This window comes from Neoarius graeffei, chromosome 5 (assembly GCF_027579695.1).
Source record: "Neoarius graeffei isolate fNeoGra1 chromosome 5, fNeoGra1.pri, whole genome shotgun sequence".
In the NCBI taxonomy this organism is placed as follows: domain Eukaryota; kingdom Metazoa; phylum Chordata; class Actinopteri; order Siluriformes; family Ariidae; genus Neoarius; species Neoarius graeffei.
In genome coordinates this window covers 83,304,133-83,321,643 of record NC_083573.1, presented here as the reverse complement: position 1 = coordinate 83,321,643, position 17,511 = coordinate 83,304,133, and the positions used below count along the sequence as shown (strand labels likewise).

General features: G+C 40.0%; 1 protein-coding gene across 1 annotated transcript in view; it reads left to right on the top strand.

Annotated features, from left to right (window-relative positions):
* The window catches only part of si:dkey-192l18.9 (F-box/LRR-repeat protein 7), a 72,499-nt gene that overhangs the window by 14,628 nt on the left and 40,360 nt on the right, over positions 1-17,511 (top strand). The gene's annotated exons all lie outside the window — the stretch shown is intronic.

The following is a 17,511-nucleotide window of genomic DNA, read 5'->3' as shown; positions in this document are numbered from 1 at the left end:
AATACCGACCTATTTACCAGAAAGAATCCAAAACGGCGAGGAATTGACCGAGAAGAAGCGATTTTTGTTGAACTGCTCATTAAGGCTTAATTAGTCCATAACTTCATTAATAATTGTAATTAAGGAACTCTGGGTAGAAGTTACATGCACCCTAGGTACCCCTATCTTCATGCCAAAAAGAATCAAAATTGGTGAAGAATTGAGGGAGAAGAAGCGATTTGTATGGAAACTGCTCGTTAGGGATTAATCTTCATTATTAATTGCAGTTATGCAAATTTGGGTAGAAGCCATATGCACCCCAGGCAGACCGACCTTCCAACCAAAAAGAATAAAAATTGGTGAAGAATTGAGAGAGAAGAAGTGATTTTTGTGACATGTGGATGATGGACAATGGACAACACATGATGGCATAAACTCCTCGCCTCTTGACCAGATGAGCTAATAATGAACCTATGATAAAAGGTGTTAATTCTCACATTGACTGCATTTGCCAGTTTAACTTTATTTTCGAATACCTCGGAGTGCATGAATATGGGCTGTTGATCTTTTTAGGTCAAAACCCATTTTGGTTGGGTTGCAAGAGAGGGTCTAAAATTGGTTGCACTCCATTTAGTATGAACTTTTTGATGGTCTTTGCAATCGTTGAGGATAGTCTGATACCCCCGTAGTTATCAATGATATCCAGATGGCCTTTCTTAGGTAGCAGAATGATGTCGATGATTGATAGACCACTAATCTGGTTTCTGACAGTCATTGATTAGATTGTTGGTGAAAGTCAAGATGTCCTTCAGATCACACGTTTTTAATGCCTCCGGTGGAATACCATCAGGTCCTGGAGTTTTCCCTTCAGTGAGGGAACTTATAGCTTTCTCTACCTCTTCAATTTTGAACATCATGGATATCTAGGTCTTCAAAAGCATTACATTACATGACTGGCATTTAGCAGATGCTCTTATCCAGAGCGACATACAACAGGACCCTGACATACCAACAGCAGTGGGCAGCACAAGGAGCAGTTGTGGGTTAGGTGCCTTGCTCAAGGCCACTTCAGCCATTCCTGCTGGTCTAAGGAATCAAACCAGCAACCTTTTGGTCCCAAAGCTGCTTCTCTAACTTTTAGGCCATGGCTTCCAGTTGGAATGTCTTTATTATCATCTCCCTCAATCACAGACTCTTTCCCCAGTAGGTTGCAGAAGTGAGTTTCCTCCTTTGTTGCGCTTACTAAGATAGATACCTTTTTGGTGCAGACTTGCATCCAGTGACCTTGTTTATCAGCTTCTAGCTTCCTCTGTGTTTTGCCCAAGCACTCTCCACCTTCTCCAGTTTCTTGCTTGGCTCTTCTCAAAAAGTTCATTGTAAACATTCTCCAGATTATCTTTTTCTACCTGTAATTGTCCCTGGTTGACTCTTGTACTATCCTCCAAGTCCTGTACTTTCTTCTTCGCTTCTTTGACCAGTTGATTGTCTATCTTCTTTTGTGGTATCATGGTGTCTGCAGCTTCTTGGTTGGCTTTGATGAGATGGCTGTATGTTATTGATGGTGTGTCTACGCGTGTTGATAATTCAGCAAAGTGGTTACACACTATGACTGTGTCGAACTGTTGCAGATGTTTATCTCTCCGCACTGGCCAATTATAATTCTTCAGATTTGGAGGTGTTTTGCTACAGCAGAGTTTCAGTTTCATAAAAGCTGCTACCATACGATGGTCTGAGATAAGACTGATAAATGAGCTGTATGCTTCTACACTTTTGACAGAATCAATACACTTAATGTTGATCAAGTTGTAGTCCCCCTGCATCTTAGTACCACTCATGTCAGACACATATGTCCAGTGTTTTCCCGTCCTTTTCTGAAACCCAGTGCTGGTCACTGCTGGAGTGTAGTCTGTTGAGAACTTGTACATCAGTTTCATTGTTGTTGCTGTTTTCGTGGTAGCTGTACATAGCTTTGTCTTTCCCAAGGTGTCCGTTGAAGTCTCAAATCACCATGTCTTATTGCCCTTGCTAGGCACCTGACTAACTGCTCTTGCTGTTTGATGGTGTTCCTCAGCTTCTTCGTTTCCTTCCATGGGTGAATAGTGGGCTATGATGGTGGTTGCAGGATTACCGCTAAAGTTGCCATCAGTATCCTTTTGTTTTCAGAGTGACACTTCAGCGAGTGCATTTGTAGCATTCTGGTCTAACAGGAAACCAACTCCCCCGGATGCTCCATTTTGGTTATTTCGCCAAGCATGTCCCCTATTCATTGTACATCTCTCGAGTTCTTCAGCCTGAGTCTCCGAGATGAGAGAAGATCAAATACGTCATTACTGGTGATATTTAGGGAATGCAAAAAACAAATTCTCTGGTGACAAATGCTCAAATCTCATAGAATATATAACGTAGACTTCTAAAGAGTGAACCTCATTAAATTTATAGTGGTTAAATGCTTGATGATAATCCATTCCTGTTGCAGTGTTCTGTGTGTATTTTGGGAGCCACTTTAAATGGCACTCCTTGGCTTTCAACGATAAAAAATATATTGATTACATTCTTGGAATCCACATCGGGTTATTTGTTTTAATTAATTATTCTGATTTTTTTTTTTTTTTGAGGAACCAAGCACAACAGCACTACCAGTGGTCAAAGAAAAATACACAGAATGATATGAAGAAACGATGCTGGGGCTGATTTTTTTTCCTACCCCAGACTTGTACACCATGATTGTTCATGTGCATTACCATGTGGATAATTTACGATCATCCTTTTTCCCTTTGGAAGTCAAAAATACCGCTGCCTATCTGCCTTTAAGTGTGTGTGAGACAATTTGCCCCACATTATTCTTATTATTGTTAATAACCCCTTTCACATATGAAATCCGTTAATGTTTGAGGTAAAAACAATGCAGAATGGATGTCAAATTTTCATTTCCACTCAGTCTTTCATGGAATTACATATGGATATTGTGTATTCCCACCTGACTATATTTAACGGAATGCTATGGGGTTCTAACCATGTGAGACTGGATATGACGTGCAATTCACGAGGCAGCACGTCCATTGTTTTGAAAAGCCCAAGCCAGAAGCTGACACATTAGCTAGTTAGCAACTAACTTCTGGAAATGTCAGAACCCTGTTCATGAGAGCGAGAGAGAGCGAGAACATTCATATAACTTTATTACAGTATGTTGTTTTAATTTTATTACTAGTTACTGTTGTTCGTCATTGCGTGTAGTTTAAAAATGAAACTTTATCATGGGTATGTACATGAAAAACAAGCTCATATATTTAAGTTATTCCACAAAATCAAGCCGTACATGAGCTGATAGCCGACGAGGCGTGTAGCACCGAGTTGGCTATAAGCCATGTACGATGAGATTGAGTGGAATAACTAACTGTTTTATTCTATTCACTTACTTAGACTTAGTCGCTCCCATGTCTAGTGATGCATGAAGCGGTCAAGGTGCTCCATTTCGACCAGTACTGCGCTATTCTGTTGGCATATTTCCAAATTTATGGATCAGATGTAGGTCTCCACCATTTGTCGCCAACTCCTTTTGGGTTGCCCTCTTTTTCTCTTGCCTGTTGGGACCCATTTGGTGGCCTGGTTTGCAGGTCTTGTCGTGGGGAGTCTCGGTGCATGTCTTAGCCAGCGGAGGCGTCGCTTGCAGATAGTTGTTGATACAGCAGGTTGTTGACATCTGTCTCTTATCTCCTTGTTTGACACAGAGTTGTTCCATTTGATGCCTAGGATTTTTATGAGGCATTTGGTGTCAAATGCATCCAGTTTTCTCTCTTGGTTGGTTTTCAGTTGCCAGGTTTCGTATCCATATAGCAATGTGGATAGAACTTTTTTTGTCCATTTTCGTAGCTTAGTTTTGTTTATGGGTGCAGGGTGCTAGCCTGCAGCCCAACCCCCTTGCAGTTATATATAGACACTGTAGGAGGAAGATCGTCCCTGGTGTAGCCACATTCACTGGATTTTGAGAAACAGAGCATTTTTATTCTTTGCAAATTCGATAAATATAAACTTTTTATACAAACCGTCCAACAAAATCATTTCCGCTTAGAATGTAAACAAACCGGTGAAAAGACAGTAGCAATTTGTGAAAAATGTGATAATGATCATTCTTGGGGGTAAGAGATGTTCGTACCATCAAATACTTTTATTCCCTATTTTGTTGCTTTTTTTTATTTTTTGGGGTTTTGTTTTCGAATAGAGTTTTTTTTTTTTTGTCCTTGGTTGGTTCAGTAACATGCTCCGCCATTTTGTTTTTCTCTACTCATGGTATATGAGCTGATATCCTAGTAGTAGAGTAGCCAATCAGAGCGTGCAATTGCTCATATCCAGTGAATGTGGATAGCATAAATATGTATATATGATTCATTCCTATCTGTGGTTTTGGCTATCCGTGTTTGATCTTGCAACATGTCCTCCATGGATACGGCGCTCCCACTGTATCTGCTGATGTTTGTTTGCTTGTTAGTTTGAGTTTGCTGCAGGTTGTTTACTTTGAGGCAGTATTGAGTCGTGCTGTTGCAGTATCGTTATTTATGTCACCACCAAGAACATCACGACTAGTCATAACACGTAAATCTAACCATTTCGATTCCCACTGGAGCCCTAACAAAAGACTTCTGTAAATGTTACTAGGTCAACAGGGGGAAGATTAACGTTTCGACTTTGTGCTGTTTTGCTCCCACAGCATAATAATGGAAAATATACGTTTTTCACTGTGAGTGGGAATGGGGTAACAGAGACTTTGTGATATAATGCAGTGCTCAACCCTAATAGTTTCACTATCAACTTATTGATAGATATAAGATTAAGCTCTCCAGGTACTAAAAATAAACAGGACGTCGAATAGCAAGCATGCTATAGTAGAAGCATTATTTCCCCGCAGGCTGCTTTTCTGACTCTTCAGCTGCAGAGCCTGTTCCTGTTTAGCCGTCACACTTGTAGAAAAGTTTTCCAAGGAATTCAGAGTTTCTTTTTTATACCACTATCAGTCCCTATAATGAAAGCCATATTGTTGATAGTGGCTGTAATGGTGCAGTTATAAGGGCAGCGTGTGGTTGGGCACAAGTACTGCTCTTTGCAAAACAGCCTTCCAGGCGGGCATTGTTTTAATTACGGCATGGCACTCAGTTTTCCAAGGCTGAATGCCAGTAAGGCCGAATCCAACTCCGTATTTTGCCCCAATCTTCTCGTGGCTTTGCTTGTAATTGCAATAATAAGTGCCAGGTACTCAGTGAGAGCTGTATTTCTGTTTCTGGGATGTATGCTGTGAGGGGGCATTTACTTTGTTTTGGCTCCACTTGCCCTCTAAGGGAGAATCGTCTCTGTGAATTAAACGTTTCTATCCTGGTGGCAATGGTCTCTTTAAGGATGACTCCACCCCAGAGCACGAGGGTTTGAGTGTGAAAAACAGGTGTAGATCATATGCTGTGTGATCTTCATTGTCACCTGATATCAGTCCAGTTGAAGGGTTATGGGAGATTTTGGACAGACAGCTTTTGTGACACAGAAAGTGAATATTGGTTGGTGATGTCATCTACGTTCTGAACTGGTAACCTCATGAGAGGCTTCAAGTTACTTGAATAAAACTTGTCTTTTTTAAATTTTGTTAAACATCTTCCCACCTTGCACGGGAATTACAAGGTCCTTGAAGTACAACCCCAATTCCAAAAAAGTTGGGACACTGGGTAAAACATAAATAAAAACAGAATGTGATCATTTGCAAATCACGGGAACCCTATATTTCATTGAAAATAGTACAACGTATCAAATGTTGAAATTGTGAAAAATTGCTGTTTTTTAAAATTAAATGTGATATCAGCAATATGTTTCAAAAACGTTGGAACAGGGGCATGTTTACCATAGTGCTGTATCGCCTCTACTTTTAACAACACTCTGTAAATGTTTGGGAACTGAGGAGACCAATTGCTGTAGTTTTGAAAGAGAAATGTTATCCCTTTCTTCCCTGATATATGATTTTCAGTTGCTCAACAATATGGGGTCTCCTTTGTCGTATTTTGCACTTCATAATGCGCCAAATGTTTTAAATGGGAGACAGGTCTGAACTGCAGGCAGGCCAGTTTAGCACCCAGACTCTTTTAATACTGGGCCATGCAGTTTTAATATGTGCAGAAAGCGGTTTAGTATTGTCTTGCTGAAAGAAGGAAGACCTTCCCTGAAAAAGATTTTGTCTGGATGGCAGCATATTGCTCTGAAATATGTATATATCATTCAGCATTAATGATGCCTTCCCAGATGTACAAGCTACCCATGTGCACTAATGCACCCTCATACCGTACCATCACCGATGCTGGCTTTTGAGCTGTGCACTGATAACAAGCCGGATGGTCCCTCTCCTCTTTAGCCTGGAGGACATGGTGTCCATGATTTTCTAAAAAGAATTTCTACTTTTGATTCGTCAGACCTCAGGACAGTTTTCCACTTCGCCTCAGTCCATCGTAAAAGAGCTCAGGCCCAGAGAAGGTGGCGGTGTTTCTGGATATTGTTTATATCTGGTTTTAACTTGCATTTGTGGATGCAGTAATGAACTGTTTCCACAGATGATGGTTTTCTGAAGTGTTCCTGAGCCCATATAGTGATTTCCACTACAGACACGTGTTTGCTTTTAATGCAGTGTCGCCTGAGGGCCTGAAGATCACAGGCATCCAATGTCAGTTTTCAGCCTTGTCTCTTGCATACAGAGATTTCTCCAGATTCTCTGAATCTTTTAATGATATTATGTACCATAGATGATGTGATCCCCAAATTCTTTGCAATTTTACATTGAGGAATGTTATTCTTAAATTGTTGCACTGTTTGCCCACACAGTCTTTCACAGAGCAGTGAACCCCTCCCCATCTTTACTTCTGAGAGACTCCGCCTCTCTGGGATGCTCTGGGAATAAACAATCATGTTACTGACCTGTTGCCAATTAACCAAATTACAGGTTTTTTTGTTTGTTTGTTAGCATTAAACAACTTTTTCAGTCTTTTGTTGCCCTTGTCCCAACTTTTCTGAAACGTGTTGCTGACCTCAAATTCAAAATGAGCATATATGTTTTCAAAAAACAAATACAATTTCTCAGTTTCAACATCTGATATGTTTTTTGTACTATTTTCAATGAAATATAGGATTTCCATGATTTGCAAATCTTCACGTTCTTTTATTTGTTTTACACAGCGTCCCAACTTCTTTGGAATTGGGGTTGTAACCAAACTCAAAAAAAAAAAAAAATCATCACTTCCCATTGCAAAATGAGAACAGTGTCTAAGAGCCAGCATACACAAGCTAAAAAAAATGTAAATCAAAAATGCACTGTTGCATTCTGGGCCAGTCTTGAGTGATTTCAGAGATTCCTGGATGGTATATTGGGGTCTTGGAGGTCACTTTAGTGAGCACAGATTTCGAACACCTGCACCTTCAGTTTGTTCTGGACTCGGTGGTGTTTCATTGTTCAGCTTGTGGACAGAACCGATGGTGAATGGACCTGGCTCATCCAAAATGTATCAACTTGATTTATTTCAATTGCTACATGGGAGAGAGCGAGAGAGAGAGAGAGAGAGAGAGAGAGAGAGAGAGAGAGTGCTATCCCTAAATATCAGCTCAGTGCTCAATGCTGAACAACGATCGTGTACCACTTGACGACAGGAACATTTTCCCAAATCATGTGTTTTATTCGTTTGACTGTTTGTCTTTTCAGCTTTTTAATAAATTCAACACATTTACATCTTGTTCATTAGGAATGAAAAATTTGTCTGATTTACTTCCAGGTGCTATGCTGCACATTCTTCAGGGACCTACAAGGTTCAATGTAAGCATTATAAATTCTGCCCTAGCCTGGGAAGGGCTGTCATCGATGGTTTTCTTTGGCATGCTAGTGACTATGGGGCATGGTTTTTAAATGCTTTACCACAGAGTATATGAAGGAACTCGCTGCTTTGGGTTGTGGGTTGTTACCCCCCCTTTATTATTATTATTATTTTTTGTAGCACCATAAAACATTTTTGTATTTGATATTTTAAGTTATTGTTATGTGAACCATTTGATGGTCGCTGAAAAGGCAACATATTTAGCGAGACAGAATTGTTTTATGTGTATTTAATGTTTTCCCAAAAGTCAAATGGACCCATGTTATAATTTAAGATCAATAATATAAAATTTCATGCCATGTAATTACAGTATAACTGAGCATCTTCTTTTTTTTTTTGACAACCTTCGTGAACCTAATCCTTGGCTCAAAAGTGCTTGCTTATAAAAGGCAACTGAGATTTTACTGTCCGTTTGCTTTATCTGGACTCAAGCCATAGGTCATGGTGATGAAAATTCTGACCCTGTTAGTGAGTCAGGCAGTCAGCTCCATTAATGAGTCGACTCATTCAGCTCTTAAATGGCTCCTTGCCAGTTTTTTACCAAAAGTTGTTGGGCTTTGCCTATCTTACGCTACCCTTTACTTTGTATTGTGCTTGCTATGAAATTACGACGGTTGGCTTCATGGGGCTCAGAGGAAGCACATGTTGGTACCTATTGTGTAATAGCTACTGGGTAGGCATTAACAAGGAACTAAATTGAGGAAATTGTGTTTTGTTTTGTTTTTTAAAGGCGGGGGGTGTATTTCGCCTCTTGTATGCAAAATATAAATCCGATCAATGTTCATCGAAAATGACCTGGTCCAAAGAGTTGACTCATTCACAAATGACACATCACTAATAGGTTATTTCTCATGTTTTGGCACAGATAATCCAACAGACGAAAAACATAATTTTATAACCGAACACAAAGAATCCATCTTTTATTTTACTGGAGAGGAGAGTACTGACTGCAGAGCAAGTTAATTGAACGCTTCTGAAGATTTATGGACATTTAAACTGTTTCAAGCATGAGTGCATCATAGCCGGGAGATGTTCTCAGCACAGAGGATTTTGTTCTGCTCAACCACATCCAAAGTGTTCCTCCTACATCCGGGAAATTAAACTGAAATAAATCCTCATTGTTCGCTTTGTGGTACAAGGATCGTGAACAGACCAGAACAGAAGATCTGGAGTTTAGGAAGGAGGATGTTCTTCAGAGGACTGTTGATAGTTCAGACAGGTTGTGGTTGCTAACGTGCTGCAAAAACTCATCTCTTGGTACATATGCAGAATGTCATCTAATGAGGTGAATTTATTGGAAATTTCCTCGTCAAGGGTCGACTCTAGGGCCAGTTACGTTCTAAATGTTAAATAGCAGTTTCTAAGTATAGTTATAGGCAATAATATCCTGAACCTCAGCTCATTTTTGCATGTCAGGGTCTTATGTTCTTTATTTGAAACATGATTTATCATTACAAGTATTCCTTCCAATTGTGGAACGTGTCCACACAGCTGGAAGAAATGCGTATCTTCAAAGCAGAACACTAAATCATTGTTCATTAGCTCTCCAACTGATGATCTTCGAAGCACACTTCGCTGCAGTCACTCTACAACACACTCTTAATGTCCTCATCTATACTGAATTACTGGTTGTTTTGGTTTTTTTGGTCTTCTAATAACCTATATATTCCTTTTTCCTAGGTCAAGAACCGAGTTGAATTTCCATCTGAAGTAATTAAACTCACTGTACCATATCCACTCTGTGTGAATAATAAGTGTGGTCCTGTCCTCATTTCTTTTTTGGTACTGTGGGGTCAATGGAGGCAAGCATGTCAAAGCAGTGTAAACACTTTCCGGACTATTCCATACATCTGTAACACTGTAGTGCTCTCATACTACTGCTTGTAAACATGCCAAATACCAACACTTTCCATGTTTTCATCCATTTGTTTTATAGTACAAACATATCCTTGGTGCATAGTGTCAGTGTTGATCTTCTCCTTGCCAGAAAACGGAGAACTGAATGGATATTTGTTTTACACGGCCCTAAAAACTGCTCTCTGTGTAATGGAGTTTTAAATAGAGTCAAGTGATGGTGCAAATTACTATTGGAGGTTTCTAAATAAGACCAGTTTAGACATCCAAGACCAAGCATTTCCAACAAATCACCATTTCCTGGTTGTAATAGAGCATATGCCCAAAGACTTTTAAGTAAATACAATGTGAAGAATGATGGGTGGAACTCTGTAAATACGTCTTTTTGTTTTCTTTTTTTCAATTAAACATGGTACAAATGTTTCACCTCATGACTACTGTGAGTGATTCCAGTGTGTATGACATGTGATTAAGTGGTTATGGCATAGAAAGACCAATGACAATCTTTTCAGTCTTTACTAGTCTCAAGAAGTACCTATAGCAGAGGTGGACAAAGTACCCAACTTCATTACTTAAGTCAAAGTACAGATCCCACTGGTCAAATGTTACTCCGATACAAGTGAAAGTTGCCCAGTCAATTTTTTACTTTAACTTAAGTACTGAAGTACTTGCTTTTAAAAATAATTAAGTATTAAAAGTACATTTTCTGTCAACGCATCGTTGTATTATTGCCACAACGCTTACAAAACCTAATGCTGTTACCAAAGACAGAAATGTGAATTCACAAAATGAACGCGTGCTGTGCATCATGGTGGTTTAATGTTAAGCTAGCTAGTCAGTGAAGCGCCACCTGACATGCTAGCAAACTCTTTTCAAACTAGAAATCATATTGAGTAGCTAACGCTACTAGAAAAGAAACATTTCTACATTCTGTTTATTTAGCAAGATTATGCTAAAACATTTCTGAAAGGACTTCAGATAAGTTAACGTTATTCATGTTAGCATAACTCTGTTTTTACATGCTAACTAACAGTGTCCAAGTTAACTAGCTATGTGTTAACGTTAGCCGTGGACAAGGCTACGGCAACTTGGTGGGCAAATCCATAGAAAGTCATTTGACTAACCAGACTGCATAGCTATTGCAACGTTATCGCTAGCTCTAAAAGCACAGACAACTTCACTGCAAGCTTTCTCTTGGAATAAAATGTTTATATCCCTCAATATGCTTCTGCAGGTTGGATGGCGAGTTTTTGAAGGCCGTGATGTGGTTCGTTTTCAGCAAACAAAGCAAACATTTAAAACAAAACGAATCTTTAATCCTTTCTCCAGAAGAACCGCCTCCTTCCATTCTGCCATCAACTGATCGTGTTCAATTAATGCTGTGGAGAAATCACTGAACTTGATTTTATACAGTCTATGAACGTGACGTGACCCTAGTGATTACTGATAGGCTGTCTCAGTGTCACCTGCGAAAAAAAACAATCACATTTTTAGAAAAGGAAAAAAAATCCACTTTCAAAGCCACTTCATAGTAACGAGGACCTTGACAGAAATGTAGTGGAGTAAAAAGTATGATATTTGCCTTTCAAATGGAGTGAAGTTAAAGTCATAAGTTTCCAAAAAAATAATACTCAAGTAAAGTACAGATACTCGAAGTGTACTTAAGTACAGTACTCAGGTAAATGTACTTTGTTACTGTCCACCTCTGACCTATAGTAATATAAATATATATGCACTGTCCAAAAGCAGAGCTCCCGATGAGTGTATGAGCAAAATATTTGTAAGGGCACAAAATCAACCTGAATAGAATAACAAATAGCATATGAACCATCGAATTGTCTTCTCTTGTGTATTTCCCGTCAATAAATTGCTGCATTCTTTTGTGACCAATGATACCAATAATGAGATGCGCATTGCAGTTACAATTCATATTTTATTCCTTTCTTTGACACGACAAGTTATGCGCCAGAAACAACACCATCATGACATTTATTATGGTGTGACTCTGCTGGGTGCCTGGTGGACAGCAGTGAACCAGCACTTTCACTTTACATCATTACTATAGAGTTACAATCCAATATCAAACTTGATATGTCAGTTGTCTGGTTACATCTTTCACGTACACGTGTTCACACCATTAAGACTAATTACCCTGCACCTGTTCCTGATTAGAGCACAATCACAGCGCATACATATAAGGACTCTCAGTAACACTCAGACTTTGAGAAAGCCTTGTATTTTTTATCACTTTTCAGGTTTTGATCCTGTTTGTTTTTGGACTGTGTCTCGCGTGACCGCTGCCTATTTTTTGACTGTCTTTTGTCTCCATTTTGGATCGGTTTGCTAACGTGCTTTCAATAAAACTCTTCTTGCGCTTACATCTGTCTATCGCCCTTACATGACAGAAACTGTCAACTGTCCAACAAGTTAGTGGACTAATAAAACTGTTTTAACTAGTTTTATATGAAGCTGTCATGAATCTTTTCCATAAAATGTGTTAGTAAATAATCCCAAATTATTTGGAAAAAAAAAAGCAAATTAAAAATAAGTGCTGGATTAAAAAAACCCTATCTTATGTAAATAAAGATACAAATTTCTTTGTCTGATGGTCAAGTGTTTTGAGATACGTTGCCTTGCACTTGTGGTCGGGTTCCCTGTGGTAGTACACATTCGTATGTAGGTTTGTTCGTATGTTCAGACATCGTATGATCAGAACCATCAAAAATCAGGTTGATGCATTACTTTATTCTCTTAAGTATGGGGCTCTGCGCCATGTGTGCAAGGAGCTCCACTATAAATCTAGTCCGTGTTCTACTAGCAACACATGTGACTGGCTTTCTCAGGTTCAGATGTACCTCTGAGCAGGTGTTACTAAAATGGTGATGGAGCTTTTATTCTATCCACATTCACTGGATATGAACAATTGCATGCTCTGATTGGCTACTCTACTACTAGGATATCGGCTCATATACCGTGTGTAGAGAAACCGTGTGTATATCAGGCCTAGAAATTCATATATTTTTTCACCAGCCAGCCGGACTAGTTACCTTCCAAAGTAACTAGCCAAACAGAAAATCAACTAGCCAAAATTTGTTCATGTATGAATTTTACTTCTGTCAAAAATAACACAAAAGAGAGTAGTTACCATTGTTCATGACTAATGTGCATTTATTTCAAGACCCGAGTATTTTGATACTGTTGTTAAATACATAAATGAGAACAACACAGAGCACCATAATATAATAATCAACAAATAATAATATATTGAAAAACTTGGCAACTTGGTGTATGAGTATTGAAAACAAATACACTTACTATCATGACTATAGCACCCAAAATATGTCCAACATGCTTTCTGTATTTAACCATTTATGAGAGAGAAAGCATTAGGAGAAAAGCATTCCATATTGACTAGGAATCAACTTGAAAAAAAAGAATTATTCCATAAAAATCGTATCGCAGCCAAGGCCTACCCTGCTCCCACGTTTGCTTATAAGTCCTTTGTCGTTTCTCCTTCTCGTACGCTTTATCGGCGGCCTTTTTCTCCTCTTCAGACCGAGGTCGCTTTGTCCCCGTCTCTGGCGGTTTCTGTACACCTTTCAGAAAATTCCACATCGCAACGTAGCTTTGGCTGATGTAGATGTAAACAAAAACACATGTTTAAATGGGTGATAATGTGGCCACATCTATTGAATTTGATAACGTGATTACCGCGATATTCATCGAGATGTGTTATATGCATGCGCAGTAGTGAAAAAACCGACAGCCTGACTCGTACACGATATGATTCGGAATTCTTCGGTATTTTCCGTCCTGCCGATAAACACATAGATTAACACAGACACGGCACACGCTTGATATGTGGCGGCTTTAGTTGATGGTGTGTCTGAATCTTCGCTTCATATATATTTTTTATTTTCAGCTAGCCAGCCGGGCTGCCTAGTGACAGGAATTGCCCGCCAAATGACAAATTAAGTCGCCTTGGGTGACCGGACCACCATGAATTTCGAGCCGTGTATATATTTACTCTATGAGGCAGTAACCACAAAAATGACGCATAATCCAAAAATCTCATCTCATCTCATTATCTCTAGCCGCTTTATCCTGTTCTACAGGGTCGCAGGCAAGCTGGAGCCTATCCCAGCTGACTACGGGCGAAAGGCGGGGTACACCCTGGACAAGTCGCCAGGTCATCACAGGGCTGACACGTAGACACCCATTCACACTCACATTCACACCTACGGTCAATTTAGAGCCACCAGTTAACCTTACCTGCATGTCTTTGGGGGAAACCGGAGCACCCGGAGGAAACCCACGCGGACACGGGGAGCACATGCAAACTCAGCACAGAAAGGCCCTCGCCGGCCACGGGGCTCAAACCCGGACCTTCTTGCTGTGAGGTGACAGTGCTAACCACTACACCACCGTGCTGCCCCAATTTAAAAATCACAGAAGTAAAATATACCAAGTGTCTGTACTTTTATATTATTCTACTCTTACCTCTTACAGTTTTCGAAACTGCAACGTTCGAACCGAGGCTGACAGACACACGCTGTCGCCATGACCAAAACTCTTATTTCCCGGAAATGGCCCAGCGCTAGAGCTCAGTGGTCTCAATACTCTTTTCGACAACTTCCTGTAACAACTCGGAAGTGCGTCACATCTACATCACACATGGGACCACTGGCCGAAGAAGGTGAGGAAAGGGGGACGACCTGGAGTATTTTAAAATAGGAACGCACATTCCTTCTGTAATAAGCATAAACATGTCTGAAAGCGATTTCTTTAGTCTAGTCCATTTATTTCGAACGGTGAACCAAATTGTATACACTCACCGGCCGTTTTAATAGGAACACCTGTATGCGTACGTGCAGTGCGCTATTGTTACACTCCATTCTTACAACACGATGACCCTGTGGCCACAAGAACATTTAACAGTGTTCCTTTGTCATAAAGGAAATTTTTTTTTTTTAAATCTAACTGTTGAGAAAGTGCAGCTTTTTGTGATGAGATGTTTATTTCACATTTATGGAAGGAGTCAAGTGTCAGCACTTTGTACTAGTCAGGGGAAATGCTATAAATTTAAGTTTTCCATCAAAGGAAAGTCTAAGGATCAGGAATTTTGTGTTTTGCAGTTTCTCGGTAACGTGACAAGCTGTATTTTTTTTTCCCTGTCCCTAGCTGCAATAATAGATCAGGAGCTAAGTTGTATTTCAGCATTCCACTTCAATAAGTGTGACTATAAATGGATTAAATATAAAGTTCAAGTTGTGAGTCTAGTATGTTCGTATGTTAAGTTTGATTTGAAAATTTCACTAAGTGGCGGCACGGTGGTGTAGTGGTTAGCGCTGTCGCCTCACAGCAAGAAGGTCCTGGGTTCGAGCCCCGTGGCCGGCGAGGGCCTTTCTGTGTGGAGTTTGCATGTTCCCTCCGTGTCCGCGTGGGTTTCCTCCGGGTGCTCCGGTTTCCCCCACAGTCCAAAGACATGCAGGTTAGGTTAACTGGTGACTCTAAATTGAGCGTAGGTGTGAATGTGAGTGTGAATGGTTGTCTGTGTCTATGTGTCAGCCCTGTGATGACCTGGCGACTTGTCCAGGGTGTACCCCGCCTTTCGCCCGTAGTCAGCTGGGATAGGCTCCAGCTTGCCTGCGACCCTGTAGAAGGATAAAGCAGCTAGGGATAATGAGATGAGATGAGATTTCACTAAGTGAGAGCGTAAAACATGTACTGCAGCATCAGGTTTCAGTATTACCTTCAGTTTACTGTACAGAGTCTACATTTTCTCCTACTTCCAGCTGTCTTCACTATAAACCTCTTCCTAAGAATCTTACAGTAGCATCCAAATCTAATTAACAAACAACACTTCGTTATTACTCTGATAAAGGAAGTACATTTCATGCGGAATCCCCCCCGAACATCATGAAGCCCTGTTATTTGAAAAAGCATAAGGAAACATTCCTCTTGTCCTGTAACTCCTCTTCCCTTTCTCAAGGCCCCCTTATCTCTCACTGGGCGCTCTCACCCTCCTCTGCTCCCTTTCTCTCCGAGAAAGTCGGATTGTTTAAAACAAATAAAAGCCAGCAGCCGATTAAATGAGAGAACGCAGGAGTGAGGAGGACTTACCTCATATAAACAAAGAGTACAGTACAAGACTTGGAGCAAGTTTCGTAAGGAAGATTCACTTCTCTTTATGACTCGGTGTGGATCCTGTTACGGGGCACTTTTATGTGGCCACCAAGCATTTTGTATATAAGACGCTCCACACTGTAAGGGCTTTGATCATTCTCTGGGGAATCGCGTGGAGTAAATTTAAAAGATAATAAATGTAATAGTGTCCTGTATTGCTATGGTTCTAAGGGTAACTGGATAATCCCTTTGGAAGTAAATGTTCAGTATGAGGCCATGTCCTCGATGTGCTCTGAAATGTTTCCCTTGTACAATAACATAATTTCATACAATAACCATATCCACTGAACTTCCTAGTTGGCACTAATACAGAGCACTTTGTTGTTATTCAGTTTCTCAACCCAACATGCAAAGCCCCCCCGAGAAGTATTTAACTGTTTTTATATGTTTCCATGTGTGTGCATGCTATAATCCAATTATACAGCAATCCTATGACACCATGTCATTGCTCAGTGGAGAACAACACCTCTTCAAACACCTCAGTAATCTATTAGAAAGTAACACCTACCAGTTTTATTATATCGGAAACTTTTTCTTTTTCATCCAGTTTGATTTTCAGCCATCTCATTCAGCATTAATATAATAAGCCCACTGGACATGGATCAGGAAAGACTTCATTTGGAGGAGGAATATGAGAGCCCAGCAGGAAAGTGAGGGTTTGGCTCCGACAAACTTGAACCAAATGTACTCTGTCTGTATTTATGGCACGAGAATGGTCTATGCATTTCTTTCACTTGGTTTTGACACAATGATGTGTGGATGAGTAGTGTGGTTTTTTTTTTTAAATTAATTAATTAAATTTTTTTTTTTTTTTGGTTGTGCGCTACTCGGAAAAGACACCCTGACGTACCTATATGTTCTTATTAAATCAAACATGTATATAAAAGCATAGCTGTCGAACAAAATGTTGGCTTTGACAAGACTTTGCCCTCTTGTATGGCTCAAGCCGTTTAAACTATAGAGTTTGCCATTTAAACCGACTCCACTGACCCTTTAGCGTTTGCCATCCCAAAGGTTATTGGGTTCCCAAACTTGGTTTCAATTGACTGCTTGAAGACTGTTCATGGAATATTTTACAGTGACTTTATGGTTAGAGGGGAGTCAAAAAATTAGCTCTGCGTGATATAAAACGACATATCCAAACCTCATTCGTTTTAGATTTTGGGCTTCTCTGTCCAAGAAGAGACGTTATTACAAGTTTTAGGACTTTTTGTCTCCATTATTAGCAAGCACATTTGGTGTTTGGAGAGTGTGTGTGACATGTGTGCGTGCAATGTTTAAGGAGACGTACTTTCTCTCACAGAACTGTGATTCCGCATGGTCTCATTCATTCATTCATTCATTCATTCAGCTTCAGTAAAAATTGGTCCTGCTCAGGGTCACAAAAGATCCAGAGCCTATCTTGGAAATACTGGGCATTAAAGCGATGAACCAGCAAAAAGAAGACTGAACTCATGAAGATTAACACTACAAATAGCACACCAGTCACAATCGGAGGGGAAGAAGTGAAGGAGGCTGAGTCCTTTGTGTACTTGGGAAGCGTAGTAGACCGTCAGGGGGGCATGGATAGAGATGTAACAGCTAGGATAGGGAAAGCAAGAGCAGC